Here is a 16,519-nt window from a genome sequence, read left to right on the forward strand (position 1 = left end):
GAGCTTTGGGAAGCATTGGAAGATGCCAAGGATGGCGGATGCTATGGATTATAGCGGAATCCGGTAAGCTAGAAAAGAAAAAAGTTCGGCGCAACCTCGTTGGAGCAAGAAGCTTGGAGGGCTTAGGTGCACTAGGTAGATTAGGCTTGGAGGGTTTATTGCTGTCCATGTATCCCAACTACATTTTCTAGTGGATTGTTTACCGCTTGGAGGGCGGCAGAGAGGTTTTACACTGAGGGTTTCGGTTTCCTCTTCAATAACACATCGCGTGTTGTCTTTGTGTTTGCATCTTCCTTCCCTTTTATCTTTGCCTTTTATTATCTGCTATGGGTTGTGATTTTAATTTGGCTTAGATTGTTTACCAATTCTATTTTATAGCTTTTGTTCATTTTCTGCACACTAGTTGTTTGACATAAAACTTGAATTGGTTAATTTGTAAATTGGGGGTCTAAACGTTCAAGGGTGTTTTTACACTATTTGAACTTTCAATCCTAACAATCTCCCCCTTTGGCAATCCGTGACAAAACCACAACAAACAAATGAACATATCAGAGAAGTTATAAATTACTCAACTCATACTCATTTGTTGAATATAATAAAATCTATCCTAACACAAACTCTTGAAAAACTTTGCAAGAAGAGAGTTTATGGCAAGTAGACTTTGACAACTTATATGTCTAAAACACTTTAAGCAAAACTTATCAAGGTATCTTAGTGTGAAACAGAAATATAAGATTGCATACAAGATAACTCGAAGCATACGCATAAATAGAGAAAAGAAACAACACATGTAAAGATAGGTGAAAGAACTATAATAACAACCTTAAATGTATATATATATATATATATATATATCAACAAGTACAAGGTTTGCTATCACAATATGATCACAAGATCTAAGGTACATGAACAATGTATCTAAAATATAGAGAAAAGAAAAAGATACATGAAATCCTTACTACATCCCTCAAAATATGAACACTCCCCCTAACCAAAATCTCCTATACTAACCCTCCTCCTATGACCTATGAGTAGGACTACTCTCATATCCAAAACTACTTCCTCTTTTTATCACGAGTGACAAAGGGTAAGTGTATTAAGTAGACATCTCATCATCACTGGGTGAACTAGCATCTCCATCCTCATCCTCATCATCGTCGTTGGAGTCATCGTCATCGTCATCCTCCTCGGATGCCTCAGGAGAAGCAGAGGGGGACTCCATGTAGCCATGAAGGCGAGCCTGCTGTCTGGCAATAGGGCTGACACGGCTGTTCACCTAACACAACTCATCACTGTAATGATTATTACATAGGAATAGGAATAAGTATTACAAGGAATACATTAAGTTGGAATGTAATAAATATTACTATTCATTAGTTTGGTGACCATTTGGGAATACAATGCCAAATATACATTCACAATTTAGTAGAGTATAAAAAGAAAGTTTAATTAAATTATTTTTAAGTCAGATTTCCTAAAATACACTTATTTTAGGGTGTTTAAAATAGAGCTAATAATTAACAAGAAGGAAAATTTATTTTCTTTCCTTTTGAAGATGTGGCAACTAATGGCTTTTTAGGAAATTTTTTAAAAAGTTATTGCATAAGGTGAATGGAATAGATATTCAGTACTTTTAATAATGAATAGTTATTCCTTATTTTGAAGAATAGCTATTCATAAGGAATAGCTATTCACTGTAATAAAAACATAACCGAACAACTGAATAGTTATACCATAGGAATATCTATTACATTACATTGTCTATTACAGTCTACCAAACGTGCCCTAAGAGTGTCAAGGCAAGCATCCATGCGCTGAAGTTGTGCCATGATTGCATCAAGAGTCATACTACCCACTGAGGAAGAAGGAGTGGAGGTGGATAGAGCTGAAGAAGTGGGAGGAGTTGCCGTCTGTGTTTGGGGCCGCCGCAGTCTAAGTTGCACCTTGCTCCGTCGAATGGTAGTAGCATTTATGGCACCCATCACAGGAAAATGAGGAGAAAAGGGAAAAGGAACGAAAAAATGGCAAAGAATCCGTGTGATAGCCAAAGGAAAAATGAGCTTATCACGGAATGCCATATTGCTGTAGACATCTATGAGGGATAGGATGAAGTGAGAAGGAAAGTCAATAGAGATATCCTCTAAGAGGGATAACAAAAATCGAGTATTAGGCTCTGTAATAGAGTTATAGTGAGACAAAAGATGAAGAACGAATGTCAACACCATGTCAAGGAACCTCGGACCTTTTGCAAAGCTCGAGCAAGGGGTGTTTTGATGGTTAGACCAAGATGAGGGTGTCTCACGAAAGCGAGACAAGAGTTCGTCTTTGGACAGTATCCTCAAACGCTCACAGCTAGGGTAGTAAGGATGCGCTACCCTCGGGACATGTAGTACCTCAGAGACAATCTCTAGAGTAACTACAATGCACGTACCTCGAATGCGAGAGAAGAAATGAGGTACTGAAGTATCGATTCCGTGCATATTGGAGTAAAACTCCTATATGATCACGAAGGGACAAGTGACCGGGATGTCACAAAGTGACTCCTAACCCCTACTGTGAATGATAGCAGGTAGGTTAGTGTCAGAAAAATCTAACAAAACGATGTGGCATTCTGAATGAATTCCTTGTCTACAAGAGTTCTCCAAGAAGTCTTTTCGGGCATTCTCATCACGGAACCGAATAAAAGAAGGTGTGGGATTAGAGGAAAAAGATGCCCTAGAAAGCAGAGAGTTCTGGGGTGGAGTAGATTTGCGTTTAGGTGCCATAGAAGTAGACTAACGCAAGAATGGAGAGAGAGAGAGAGAGAGAATCAGAAAAGTACAAACATAATAATGTATAAGAATATAAGAAGATGAAGGTATGTATACATGAAAATGCATGAGCATATGACGTGCAAATTTAAAAACATCATGGGCTCAGCCCAATCCAAACCTAACAGCACACAATCATTGCAACAAAGTAAACACACATCATGCAAATGTGATGCAATGCATGATGTTTTGAACCCATTTAAACAAAGCCCATCCCAAAAATTTCACAAAAACCTCACTAACTTTGAAAAATCCCAAAAATTTTCACAAACCCCAAAAGTTAGGTAAAAAATGCATGAAATGTATGATGAGATGATGAAAAGAAGATCATACTTGTGAAAAATGCAAGATCAAGACCAAATAAGGAGTGGGGAAAATATTTGGAGTGAGTGAGAGGTGTTTGGGAAGGTGAGAGGGTAGAAAGGATTGTGAAAGATCGAGAAAAGTGAGGGAGAAATCACACCGATCCTTTATATAGAAACTTCATAATTCTCGATAGATCGAGATGTATCGAGAGGAGTCGAGTATTAAAAAGGCACTTTTTAGCTGTTGAAGAGCTGTCCAGGATCTATCGAGAGGTGTCCACAAAGAAGGAAGCTCGATGGATCTAGGAAGTTGTCAAGAAGCTATCGAGCAAACAAAAGGTTTCTTGATGGATTGAAGTAGCTATTGAGAGGTATCGAGAATGCAATAAAAAGCAACTGAAAAGTCTCGATAGATAAGCTACCCATCGAGAGGTGTCCAGCTTCTATCAAGCTTGCTTAAAAACAGTTTTTTAAGAAGAGAGAAACACAGATATGAATGCAATCAAGCATGCTTTCAAAATCATCTCTCAACAAGAAAAATGTTATAGATCCAAAACACACACACGCACACACACACACACAACATGTCTAACCAATTTTATATTTCAAAAATAAGTTAAGATAGTTTAGTGAGCATACATTAACACAAGCATTCTTTGTGATGGCTAAATCACATTGTACCTGCACATGTATCAAGAGTAGCAATGAATATTGCGTGTTGTGTGTGAAAAATATCGTAAGATTGCATAAGTGTCTACATGTTATGATGATTTGAGATATGAGAATATTACTTTAACTCACACACAATCATAACTATTTGATGGGAACTATCACCTTTAAGGTACATCCTATAACTCCTACATCTCCTAGAATACACGTTTGTAATCATATATGAAGCATATTTATTCTTTTTTCTTTTATTTTCTTTGCATATTTTTCTTTTAATATGCATATCATACATGAGCATATAGGAGAGAGAAAAGAAATACCCAATGATGTTAAGATTTTGACATTGCACTTTTGCTATGCTGAAGCATACAAATGTCATTTTATGATTGGCGGGTAACAATGGTGAGATGCTTATTTATGCCTTTCTCTTAGGATTTTCTAGTCTTTCCCATAAAAAAGAGTGATACGAGTGTTAAGTACAAGAGACCACTTAGTCTTACTCATTACAAACATGAGCCACAAAGGTCATTTGCTTAGTTGTACATAGAGATACTCATTTTAGCTACAAAAGATACAAAGTTTAGAAAACTTTGTTTCAATGGCCATTCAAGGTACACAAGTACCAATGTACACAAATACACACTGTTTTTGTATTTTTATGATTTTTCAATTTTTTTTTATTTTTATATGAAAAAAAAAAAAACCAAAACTAAAAAGAAAACAAACAAAAACAAGTTAAACAAAATAATGTGATAGGCCAAAAACACGAATTGACCCCTTGTGATAAATTAACCAATTAATTTAGCCAAGTGAATTAATTAAGTTAATTAACATGCAAATGCGTGGTAGCATAAACAAATCACCAATAAATTAAGTATGTAGCTAAAAATAAATGACACGATGATTTGTTTACGAATGGGGAAAACCTAACGGCAAAAACCCCACGGGTGATTTTCAGATCACCATTCCCGAAATTCCACTATTATCACAATAAGTGGTTACAAGTAAAGGAATCCCAGTACCTTATACCAACCTACAGTTGAACCCTTACCCAAATACCCAATTAGACTTGTTCTGTAGTGACAATTACCTTTTCGATGCATGGCTCTCAAGTATGTGACTAACCAATGCGTGGATCCCAATATGCGACTTCAATCACCAACTAAAGAAAGTTGTTGGCTATAGAGTTTTTTAGTTCATCCCAACGATTAAGATCAAGAAGATGCTTGGTTATGAAACCCTACGGTGCACATACACAGTAACTTCTTCACAAGAATGATGAACTAGGACAAAACTTTGTCTCCGGTTACAAATTGCTTGAACAAACTTTGCTTAACACTTGTGCAACTTGTGTACACTTTGACGGCCCTTAAAATAATCCTTTTATATGTCTAAGGTTAGAAGAAAAGAAGGCCCAAACACATAATCATGAATTAGAGTTAAAATAGAATTGGAATTCTGTTTTTCATAAAGCTCGACAGATAGCTGTCTATTGAGGTGCTGTCGAGCCATGGGGTCGGAACAACTTCTTAAGCTTGATGGATAGCTAGCCATCAAGCTTTAATAAACAACACTTCTTCAGCTTGAATCTTGGATAGACTTGCATGTCTTCAACACTTGATCTTGAAACACAGTTTCTTGAAGTATTAAACACATCCTAGATCTACTCAAATACAAGCAAAATACGTTTTGTCAAAAGATAAGCCAATTATATAAAATAGTGACATATGTTCCAAGCAAGTGAATCATATATGTCCTAAAAATCTCTCCCTTTGGAAATCCCTGACAAAACCACAACAAATAAATGAACATATGAGAGAAGTCATAAATCACTCAACTCATATTCACTTATTGAATACAATAAAATATATCATAATACAAACTCTTGAAAAACTTTGCAAGAAGAGAGTTTATGGCAAGTAGACTTTGACAACTTATATTTCTGAAACATTTTAAATAAAACTCATCAAGACCTCTTTGTGTGAAACAGAAATAATAGATTGCATACAAGTAGTAAAAAACATGTGTATAAAGATAGAAAAGAAACAACACATGTAAGGGTAGGTGAAAGAAACATACATCAACATATATAAAGAAGATAAGTACAATGTATATCAAAATGGTCACAAGACCCATATACAAGAACAAATGTATCTAAAATAAAGAAAAGAAAAAGATACATATAATCCTCACTACATCTCTCATATATCAACACTCCCCCTAACAAAATGTCCTATATTAACTCTCCCCCTAAGAATGACTACTCTCATATCCAAAACTACTCCCCTTTTTGTCATGAGTGACAAAAGGTAACAGTGTCAAGTAGACATCTCATTGGTAGAGCTAGCATCTCAATCATCATCATCGTGATCACCACCACCATCATCATCCTCAGACATAGAAGCCACTAGAGGAGATAGTGGAGGAGAAGTGTAATGTCCCAGTCAGACCCCCCCCCCCCCCCCCTAAAAAAAGGGATAAAGATCAGATTTTTTTTTAAGTCACATGTGCCTCACCTAACTCACTAACCCCCACCACACATCTCTCACATTACCTCTTATCCTCTTGGTCGGCCATCCCTTCTTCTTATTTTCTTTTCTTTCTTTTCTTTTCTCTCATAAACTCCTCTCTATCACTCTCTCTTCTTCTCTCACTGGTACCTCCATACCACCATCATCACCATTATTTTTCCGGCAATATCACTGGAAAATCCTTAGGAACCTCTAAGCACATTCACATCTTTTATTTGTGGTAAATATTTCTAATCATTTTGGGGGGTTTATATGCTTTTACTTGAGGTTCTTTAGTTTAAGCTTTGATAATAATATCCATGTGATTTATGAGCATTGGAAGTGATATTTATGTGTTTATATATATATGGGTTTTGTATTAGTGGAATTATTTGATGAGTGGGTTTATGGTTTGTGTTAATGATGACTATCTAAGATTTATTTGTGGTGGAAAATTTAGGGGTTTTGAGTTATAACATGTGATGGTTGGTAAATCTAATTTTTCCATTGCCATTGAGTTTATTTGGAGTTAGTTGAAGTTCTAAATTTCTTGTCTTGGAGGATATTTTGATTTTGCTTTCATGGGTCTCTTAATGATGTAGTGTAAATTTTATGGAAGCTAGTCATGATGTTGGAGATGATATTGAATGGATTGACTTTATAAATTGGAGTTTATTACTTGTGAATCAATTTGTTGAGAAACTTTGGAAGTGGAATATATTATTATTGATGAGGTTAAATACTAGGCTTGTCTAATTAAGTGTTTATTTGGCAATTCCTAAATTGTAGCTAGATACAATTTTAAGCTTTATGCTTATTGTGTTAGGTTTGCTTGATATTGTTGAGGTTCTAGCTAATTTCCTTTGGAGTTTGGAGAAGTAGGCTTTTTGTGGGTTGCAAGATAAGTAGCTTTTTAATGAGATTTTTGAAAAATAATCATGTTGCATAAATGTTATTTTTGGGTTAGACACGCTTTTGGAAACTACCTATTGAAACTATATTTTCCTAAAAACTATTGTGTTGTAACCTTAATATATATATATATATATATATATATAAATGATTATATATATGAAAATGCATCATATTTGGTATCGCATTTGGGGAACGCATGAATTGTTGACATAGAAAATATGAGCATCTTTTGTTTAACCTTTGATAAGGAAATCATAGATTTTATGGTATATTAGAAAATTTAAAGATGTTTATCTTGTCTTGTATTATTTGGGAAATTGATAGAAAATCTCTTGACAAGAATGAAGTTGAAAACCTTACAAACTTTGTGGAAGTTAGATTATTTAAGGTTTTTCTGAAACTACTTGGTTATAAATTATATATTTGAAGGGAAATGTATACCTGTGAGCTTTATGTGGTTTTGACACCATCTTATGTGTGATTTCTTGGTGATCACCCGATTTGGTTTCCGTAGTCTTTGTGACAATGGAATCAAATCCAGGTTAGTGCCCTTTCACTTTGGATGACGCATTCTTCCTTGTTGCCCATGAGGGGAAGAGGTTCCTTGATTGTGTGTGGGTGAGGTTGCTGCCCGTTGGGCCAAGAGACCACATGCAAGAGAGGTCCTATTTGAGGCATTCTCTCTGCTGCCCATGGGGGGGAGAGAAAAACCTTGAGGGTATGGGTGAGGCTGCTGTCCATGGGGCCAAGAGTCTACATACCAGAGAGGACAATATCATGCCAGTTGTGAATGGGTGGATCCCCTGACCGGTCTATATGGTAGTGTGGTAGATTTGTGATAATTTATCTTATGTTAGATATTATGGTTTTGGAAATTATATTGTTGATGCTCACGGATTATAGTATATAGCTTCAAGGTATCTACTTTGAGAAAATTTGTGTTTCAATATTCAATCATTCTTGTCATATCATATTATTATTATTGAAAATGAAACTTGCATTTCCCCAACCCCCATTAATTATGCTACTTACTGCGTTAGCTCATCCCACCTTCTAACAATTTTTCAGATTTACTAGCTATACCTTGGGTATAGAGCTTACTTCTTTGGTGATGATTAGAGTGCTATGTTAAATTTGGAGACTTTTGCTGTAAATGGTTGGTGACTTGATCTTGCTATGTTCAATGAGACCTTGATTAATTCTATTGGAGGTGGGCCGCTTGATGTTTGTTAGAGTTTGGCGTAGTTGGCCTAGACTCGATGTTAAGGTCCTTAATCTTGATAAGATTGTGACTTTGTGTAATTTAATGAGTTTTGTAATATATTCATGTATTATGTGGAGGTACATGATTTTTAGTTATTGTTTGTAAATGTGTTATAGAGCTCTGACTTGTAATGTGGAGATTTTAGTATGGTTATCTATTCTTATCTTGTGAAAAAGAAAGGAAAATAAAGATCTCCTATAGTTTGATTTGCCAAAAAGGAAAATCTACAAGTACCATTGGGATGTTTTTCTCATGTTTTAGACCCTTTTGGGTATGATTCTATAGACTTTTGAAAATAGGAATCGATTTTGATCTAAGTTAGAGCATTAGGGGTTTGATGAATTCTTTATTTTGTACCTTTGTTTCAGCTTCCACCTACTATTCCTTTTTTTTCCTTATCTATCTTTTATGTGTTAACCTTCTATGTTGCCTTGTGATTTACTTACTTGTTTCTTGGGTATAGGTATAAGTACCTTGGTATATTATGCCTCCTAAAAAGAAAGTACGTAAAGTAAGGCATGTGGATGAGGTTGCAGCTCCAGAGCATGGCCTTAGGCAATGCTAAGAGTGTGAGAGATTTGTCACTTCTATTGGTGGTGAGATTGATGAGGTGGCAGATAGGATCTATGCTAGGATTGCTAGATTGGTCCAAGGTGGTGAGTGTAGGTAGGAGGGTTGTACTTTTGGGGAGTTCCATAATCAAAACCCTTCAACATTTAATGGGGAGCCTGATCCAATGACAGCAGAATTGGTTGCTAAAGATGGAAAAGTTATTGAGAGCCCTAAACTACTTGATTTTGGAGTTATTGGTTTCAACCCCTGTTGGTGATACTTTAATGATTAATCTTGTGCTTAAGTCCTGTATTCTTTGTATTGAGGGTAGATAGTTATTGGCTGATTTGGTGTTACTAGATATGCATGATTTTGATGTCATTTTGGGCATGGATTGGTTGGCTTCTTACCAAGTTGGTGTGCGTTGTTTTGAGAAAAAGGATGGGTCTATGAGGTTATGTAGTGATTACCGTGAGCTTAATAAAGTCACCATAAAGAATAAATATCCTTTGCCTCGTATTGATGACTTATTTGACCAGTTGCAGGGAACAAAAGTCTTTTCTAAGATTGATCTTTGTTCTGGTTACCACCAGTTAAGGATTAAGGGTGAGGATATACAAAAGACGACCTTTCGGACTAGATATGGTCATTATGAATTTTTGGTGATGCCGTTTGGATTAACTAATACCCTTGCTACTTTTATGGATTTTATGAATAAGGTATTTCATAAGTACTTGGATCACTTTGTCATTATTTTCATTGATGATATTTTGATTTATTCTGAGAGTCAAGAAGAGAATGAAGAAAGTTGATGATTGTTTTACAGATTCTAAGAGAAAGGAAGTTGTACGCTAAACTGAAGAAGTGTGAACATTGGCTGAATCAAGTAGTATTCTTAGGTCATGTGATATCTAAGGATGGAATTATAGTGGATCCTAATAAGATAGAAGCGTTGGTTAATTGGGATAGGCCTACAAATGTGAGTGACGTTAGAAGTTTCTTGGGCCTTGTTGGTTACTATAGAAGATTTGTAGAGGGATTTTTCTCGTATTACAGCTCCTTTGACACAATTAACTCGAAAGAATGTTAAATTCAAGTGGAAGAAAGAATGTGAGAAAAGCTTCCAAGAGCTAAAGAAAAGATTGGTCACAGCTCTAGTATTAACTATCCCTTCAAGTACGAGGGGTTTTGTCAATTGTAGTGATGCTTCTCGTAAGAGACTTGGTTGTGTGTTGAAGCAAAATGGGAAGATTGTGACTGATGCCTCTCGTCAGTTAAAAAATTATGAGAAATATTACCCCACTCATGACTTGGAGTTGGCTACAATTGTTTTTGCATTGAAAATTTGGAGACATTATTTGTATATGGAAAGATGCGAGATTTTCACTGATCATAAAAGTTTAAAGTATTTCTTTACTCAGAAGGAGTTAAATATGAGGCACCAGAGATGGTTAGAACTGGTTAAGGATTATGATTGCTCTATTAACTATTATCCTAATAAGGCTAATGTTGTAGTTGATGCTCTTAGTAGAAAGTCTTCAAGTTTTTCAGCTGCTTTGCTAACCACTCGAAAGGAAATTATTTAGGATTTTGAAAGGATGGAGATTGAAGTTGTTATGGGCCATTTGGAGGCCTACTTGGCTAGTTTGAGTGTTCAACCAACTTTGGTGGAAAGAATTAAATTGTCACAGGCCGATGACCCACATTTAAAGGAAATCATGGATGAGGTGCGTAGTGGAAAGAAACCTAAATTTTCTATTTCTGAGGATGGTCCTTTGAGATTTGGGAGTAGACTTTGTGTGCCAAATGATCCATTGATTAAAAAAGGAGATTCTAGAGGAGGCTCACTATTCTTCATATACAATATACCCAAGTAGTACAAAGATGTACCATGATCTTCGTGAAAAATTTTCGTGGAATAATATGAAAAAGGAGATTGCTCACTTTGTAGAGCATTGTTTGACTTGTCAACAAGTTAAGGTGTTGCACCAACGACCCTCGAGTTTGTTGCAACCACTTCCTATTCCCCAATGGAAGTGGGAGAAAATTTCTATGGATTTTGTTTCAGGATTGCTGAGATCTCCTAAAGGACATGATGCTATTTGGGTGATTGTTGATAGAATGACAAAATCAGCTCATTTTCTCCATATTCGGATGAACTACTCCCTTGATTAGTTAGCTCAACTCTATGTTGATGAGATCGTGAGACTTCATGATGTACCTGCTTCTATTGTTTCAGATAGAGATCCAAGGTTTACTTCTTATTTTTGGGGTGGTGTGCAAAAGGCCTTGGGTACTAGATTTGATTTTAGCATAGCTTTCCACCCTCAGACAGATGGACAGTTTGAAAGGACTATTCAAACTTTAGAAGATATGTTGAGAGCATGTGTTTTGGATTTTAAGGGGAGTTGGGCTAGTCATGTACCTTTGGTGGAGTCTACTTACAATAATAGTTACAATTCAAGTATTAAAGTAGCACCTTATGAGGCTTTGTATGGGATAAAGTGTAGATCCCCAATTTGTTGGGATGAGGTTGGAGAACAAAAAATCATGGCGCTAGAGATTATTTAGAGGACTTGTGAAAAGGTAAATATGATTCGTAACTGACTATGAGTAGCCCAAAGTAGACAAAAGAGCTATTTTGACATTAAAAGGAAGGCTTTGGAACTTGAAACTGGAGATAAACTTTTCCTACAGGTTGCATCTATGAAAGGAGTAATGAGATTTGGCAAAAAGGGTAAGTTAAGCCCTAGGTTTGTAGGGCCTTTTACGATCTTGGAGAAAGTGGGCGAAGTTGCATACAAAACTGTCCTGCCACTGGCCCTGTCAGGAATTCATAATGTTTTCCATGGGTCTATGTTTAGGAAATACATTCCTGATCCTTCACATGTTTTGAGTTATGAGCCTCTTCAGATTAGAGATGATTTGTCATATGAAGAAGTTCCGATAGAGATTTTGGATCGTAAAGAGCAAGTGTTACACAATAAAACAATATCTTGGGTAAAGTTTCTTTGGAAGAATCATTCGGCGAAAGAGGCATCTTGGGAGTGTGAAGATGATATGTTGTCTAAATACCCAAGCCTTTTTCTGGATCAAGGTACATAAAATTATGAGGACGAAATTTTTATAAGAGGGAAAGAATGTAACGTCCCAGTCAGGCCCAAAAAAAAAAAAAAGGATAAAGATTTGATTTTTTTTTTTTTTTTTAAGTCACACATGCCTCACCTAACCCACTAAACCCCACCACACATCTCTCACATCACCTCTTATCCTTTTGGCTGGCCATCCCCTCTTCTTATTTTTTTTCTTTATTTTCTTTTCTCTCATAAACTCCTCTCTATCACTCTCTCATCCTCTCTCACCGGTACTTCCATAGCACCATCTCCACCATTATTTTTCCAGCAATATCACCAGAAAATCCTTAGGAACCTCTAAACACATTCACATCTTTTATTTGAGGTAAATATTTCTAATCTTTTTGGAGGGTTTATATGCTTTTACTTGAGGTTCTTTAGTTTAAGCTTTGATAATAATATCCATGTGATTTATGAGCATTGGAAGTGATATTTATGTGTTTATATATATGGGTTTTGTATTGGTGGAATTATTTGATGAGTGGGTTTATGGTTTATGTTCAATGGAAAATTTAGGGGTTTTGAGTTATAACATGTGATAGTTGGTAAATCTAATTTTTCCATTGCCATTGGGTTTATTTGGAGTTAGTTGAAGTTCTAAATTTCTTGTCTTGGAGGATATTTTGATTTTGCTTTCATGGGTCTCTTAATGATGTAGCGTAAATTTTATGGAAGCTAGTCATGATGTTGGAGATGATATTAAATAGGTTAACTTTATAAATTGGACTTTATGCCTTGTGAATCAATTTGTTGAGAAACTTTGGAAGTGGAATATATTATTATTGATGAGGTTGAGTACTAGGCTTGTCTAATTAAGTGTTTATTTGGCAATTCCTAAATTGTAGTTAGATACAATTTTAAGCTTTATGCTTATTGTGTTAGGTTTGCTTGATATTATTGAGGTTCTAGCTAATCTCCTTTGGAGTTTAGAGAATTAGGCTTTTTGTGGGTTGCAAGGTAAGTCGCTTTTTAATGAGATTCTTGAAAAATAATCATGTTGCATAAATGTTGTTTTTGGGTTAGACACGCTTTTGGAAACTACCTATGGAAACTATATTTTCCTAAAAACTATTGTGTTGTAACCTTAATATATATATATATATATATGTGGGGACCGTTTGATCAATAGGCCCATAGGGTTCAGAATTGATTCAGGATTGTTGGGCCTGTGGCCCATCCGAGGATGTGTATCCGTCCGAGGACACCATACTCCTCGGCAGTATGCGTCTGAGGACGATCGTGTCCGAGGACGATCGGGACGTGGTCTTACTGCGATCAGATCTCAGAATTAGGTCACCGTAAAGGATAGAGTAATCGCCTAAGGATGAAAGAGATAAGGCAAACAAATATCTGTAACTACAGCTGCCTCCGCATTAATGACCACTCAACCAACTCTCTGGCCGCATTAATGTGGAGGTGATACCTGAACAGAAAGGAAGCAGCCTTACAGCTGCCCATAGGAAGTTCCAGGAGGTGCCAAATGGGACAGAAAGAAATCCTTCGGACCCAACCTACACGTGTGCGGTAAGGATGGAGCGCGAAGGGGAGTATATAAACTAAAAGAAGAGCATGAAGACGGGGATTGAAACAAAAAAAAGAAAAGAAAGAAGAAAGAACAGACATAAACAAAAAAAAGAAGAAAGGAAGAGTGGAGAAAAATAGTTGTACTGGTCACTAAAGAAAACGTTCATTGTACCAACTCTAGACCGTTAACGTTCTTGAGAGTGAATCTTTCGAAGAGAGACCACAGTTAACCTAGTTCTTTACACCCACGCTCTACAAATCATATTGTCTGGGCCTTTTACGTGCGAACCCAATACTGTTTAGGTTCGTTACAAAATCGTGTCCTTACAATATATATATATATATATATATATATTTATATGATTATATATATGAAAATGCTTCATATTTGGTATCGCATTTAGGGAATGCATGAATTGTTGACATAGAAAATATGAGCATTTTTTATTTAATCTTTGATAAGGAAATCATAGATTTTATGGTATATTAGAAAAATTTAAAGATGTTTATCTTGTCTTGTATTATTTGGGAAATTGATAGAAAATCTCTTGACAAGAATGATGTTGAAAACCTTACAAACTTTGTGGAAGTTAGATTATTTAAGGTTTTTTTGAAACTACCTGGTTATAAACTATATATTTGAAAGGAAATGTATACTTGTGAGTTTTATGTGGTTTTGACACCATGTCATGTGTGATTTCTTGGTGATCATCCGATTTGGTTTTCGTAGTCTTTATGACAATGGAATCAAATCTAGGTTAGTACCCTTTCACTTTGGATGACGTGTTCTTTCCTATTGCCAATGGGGGGAAGAGGTTTCTTGATTGTGTGTGGGTGAGGCTGCTGCCCATGGGGCCAAAAGACCACATGCAAGAGAGGTCCTATTTGACACGCTCTCTTTGCTGCCCATAGGGGAAGAGAAAAACCTTAAGGGTATGAGTGAGGCTGCTGTCCATGAGGGAAGAGAAAAACCTTATAGTATATAGTTTTAAGGTATCTACTTTGAGAAAATTTGTGTGTCAATATTCTATCATTCTTGTCATATCATATTTTTATTATTGAAGATGAAACTTGCATTTCCCCCACCCCCATTAATTATGCTACTTACTGGGTGTTAGCTCATCCCACCCTCTAACAATTTTTCAGATTTACTAGCTATACCTTGGGTATGGAGCTTACTTCTTTGGTGATGATTAGAGTGCTATGTTAATTTTGGAGACTTTTGCTGTAAATGGTTGGTGACTCGATCTTGCTATGTTCAATGAGACCTTGATTAATTCTATTGGATGTGGGCCGCTTGAGGTTTGTTAGCATTTGGTGTAGTAGGCCTAGACTCGATGTTAAGGTCCTTAATCTTGATAAGATTGTGACTTTGTGTAATTTAATGAGTTTTGTAATATATTCATGTATTATGTGGAGGTACATGATTTTTAGTAATTGCTTGTAAATGTGTTATAGAGCTCTGACTTGTAATGTGGAGATTTTAGTATGGTTATATATTCTTATCTTGTGAAAAAGAAAGGAAAAGAAAGATCTCCTATAGTTTGATTTGCAAAAAAGGAAAAATCTACAGGTACCCTCAAGTTGTTTTTCTCATGTTTTAGACCTTTTTGGGTTTGGGGCGTGACAATAAGCCTCAAGAGCATAACCACTCATGGTCGCCTATTGCCGTGCAATACGACCGACACAAATGTTTACCAGATACAACTTCGTAGAGAGTGTATCAAAACGAGCATCCATGCGCTGGAACTGCGTCATGATGTCTCCTAGAGCCACATTGCCCGAAGAAGAAGAGGGAGTGGATGTGGATGGAGCAGAATGAGACGGAGCAGAATGGGAGGGAGAAGCTGTTGAATCCGATTGCCGAGACCGAAAGTACGCCTCGCTATGTTTAATGGTGGTGTAGTCTATGGCACACATGACAGGAAAATGGTCGGAAGAGGGAAACGGAATAGAAAAATGACATAGAATCGGCATGATAGCCGAAGGGAAAATGAGCTTATCACGGGTAACCATATCCCTATACACATCTAAGATAGAAAGAACGAAATGTGAAGGAAAATCTATAGTGAGGTTCTCTAATAAAGAAAGAAAAAATCGAGTACGAGGCTCTGTGATAGAGTTATAGTGAGAGAGTGGGTGCAAAACAAAAGTCATCACCATGTTCATGAATCTAGGACCTTTTGCAAAAGGCTGACATAGTGTGAACTAACGATCACCCCAATCTACAGGATGCTTACAGAAGGTGGAAATCATCTTGTCTTTGGACACAGTCTGCAGACGCTCACAACCGGATAGTTAGGATGCTCAACCTTGGGAACATGAAGTACATCCGCAACAAGCTGTGGTGTGACTACAATGCGCGTACCTCAAACTCGAGTAGAAAAGAGAGGTACTAAAAAATTGAAACCATGCATGTTGGAGTAAAACTCCTGGATCAGCATGGTCGGACAAGTGACCGGGATGTCATACAGTGACTCCCATCCTCGACTATGAATGACAATGGGAAGGCCAGTGTCAGCGAAGTCTGCTAAAATGACTCGGCGTTCCAAATGAACACCTCGTCGTGAAAAGTTCTCCAAGAAGTCCTTTCGGGCATCCTCATCATGGAACCGAATATGAGAAGGAGTAGGATTAGAAGAAGACGATGTCCTAGAATGCAAAGGGTTTTGGGACGGAGCTGACTTACGCTTAGGTACCATAGACATGACTAACATAAATAGAAGGAGGGGGAAGAGAAAGAAAGACAATCAAAAAAGCTCCAAAGCAGTTCAAATATAACAAGTATATTGAAAAAAAAGTATGTATGCATGGGAAATGCATGAACATGTGATAT

At 36.5% G+C, this 16,519-nt stretch overlaps 1 long non-coding RNA gene across 1 annotated transcript; it reads left to right on the top strand.

The window, feature by feature from the left end:
* Positions 1-12,377: 12,377 nt before the first annotated feature.
* LOC115969314 lies at positions 12,378-15,158 on the top strand. The gene is made up of 3 exons (XR_004086924.1): positions 12,378-12,484; positions 13,042-13,116; positions 14,830-15,158. It is a non-coding gene; the product is annotated as an uncharacterized LOC115969314 (long non-coding RNA).
* Positions 15,159-16,519: the final 1,361 nt, after the last annotated feature.

The sequence above is a fragment of the Quercus lobata genome, chromosome 11, assembly GCF_001633185.2.
Source record: "Quercus lobata isolate SW786 chromosome 11, ValleyOak3.0 Primary Assembly, whole genome shotgun sequence".
In the NCBI taxonomy this organism is placed as follows: Eukaryota; Viridiplantae; Streptophyta; class Magnoliopsida; order Fagales; family Fagaceae; genus Quercus; species Quercus lobata.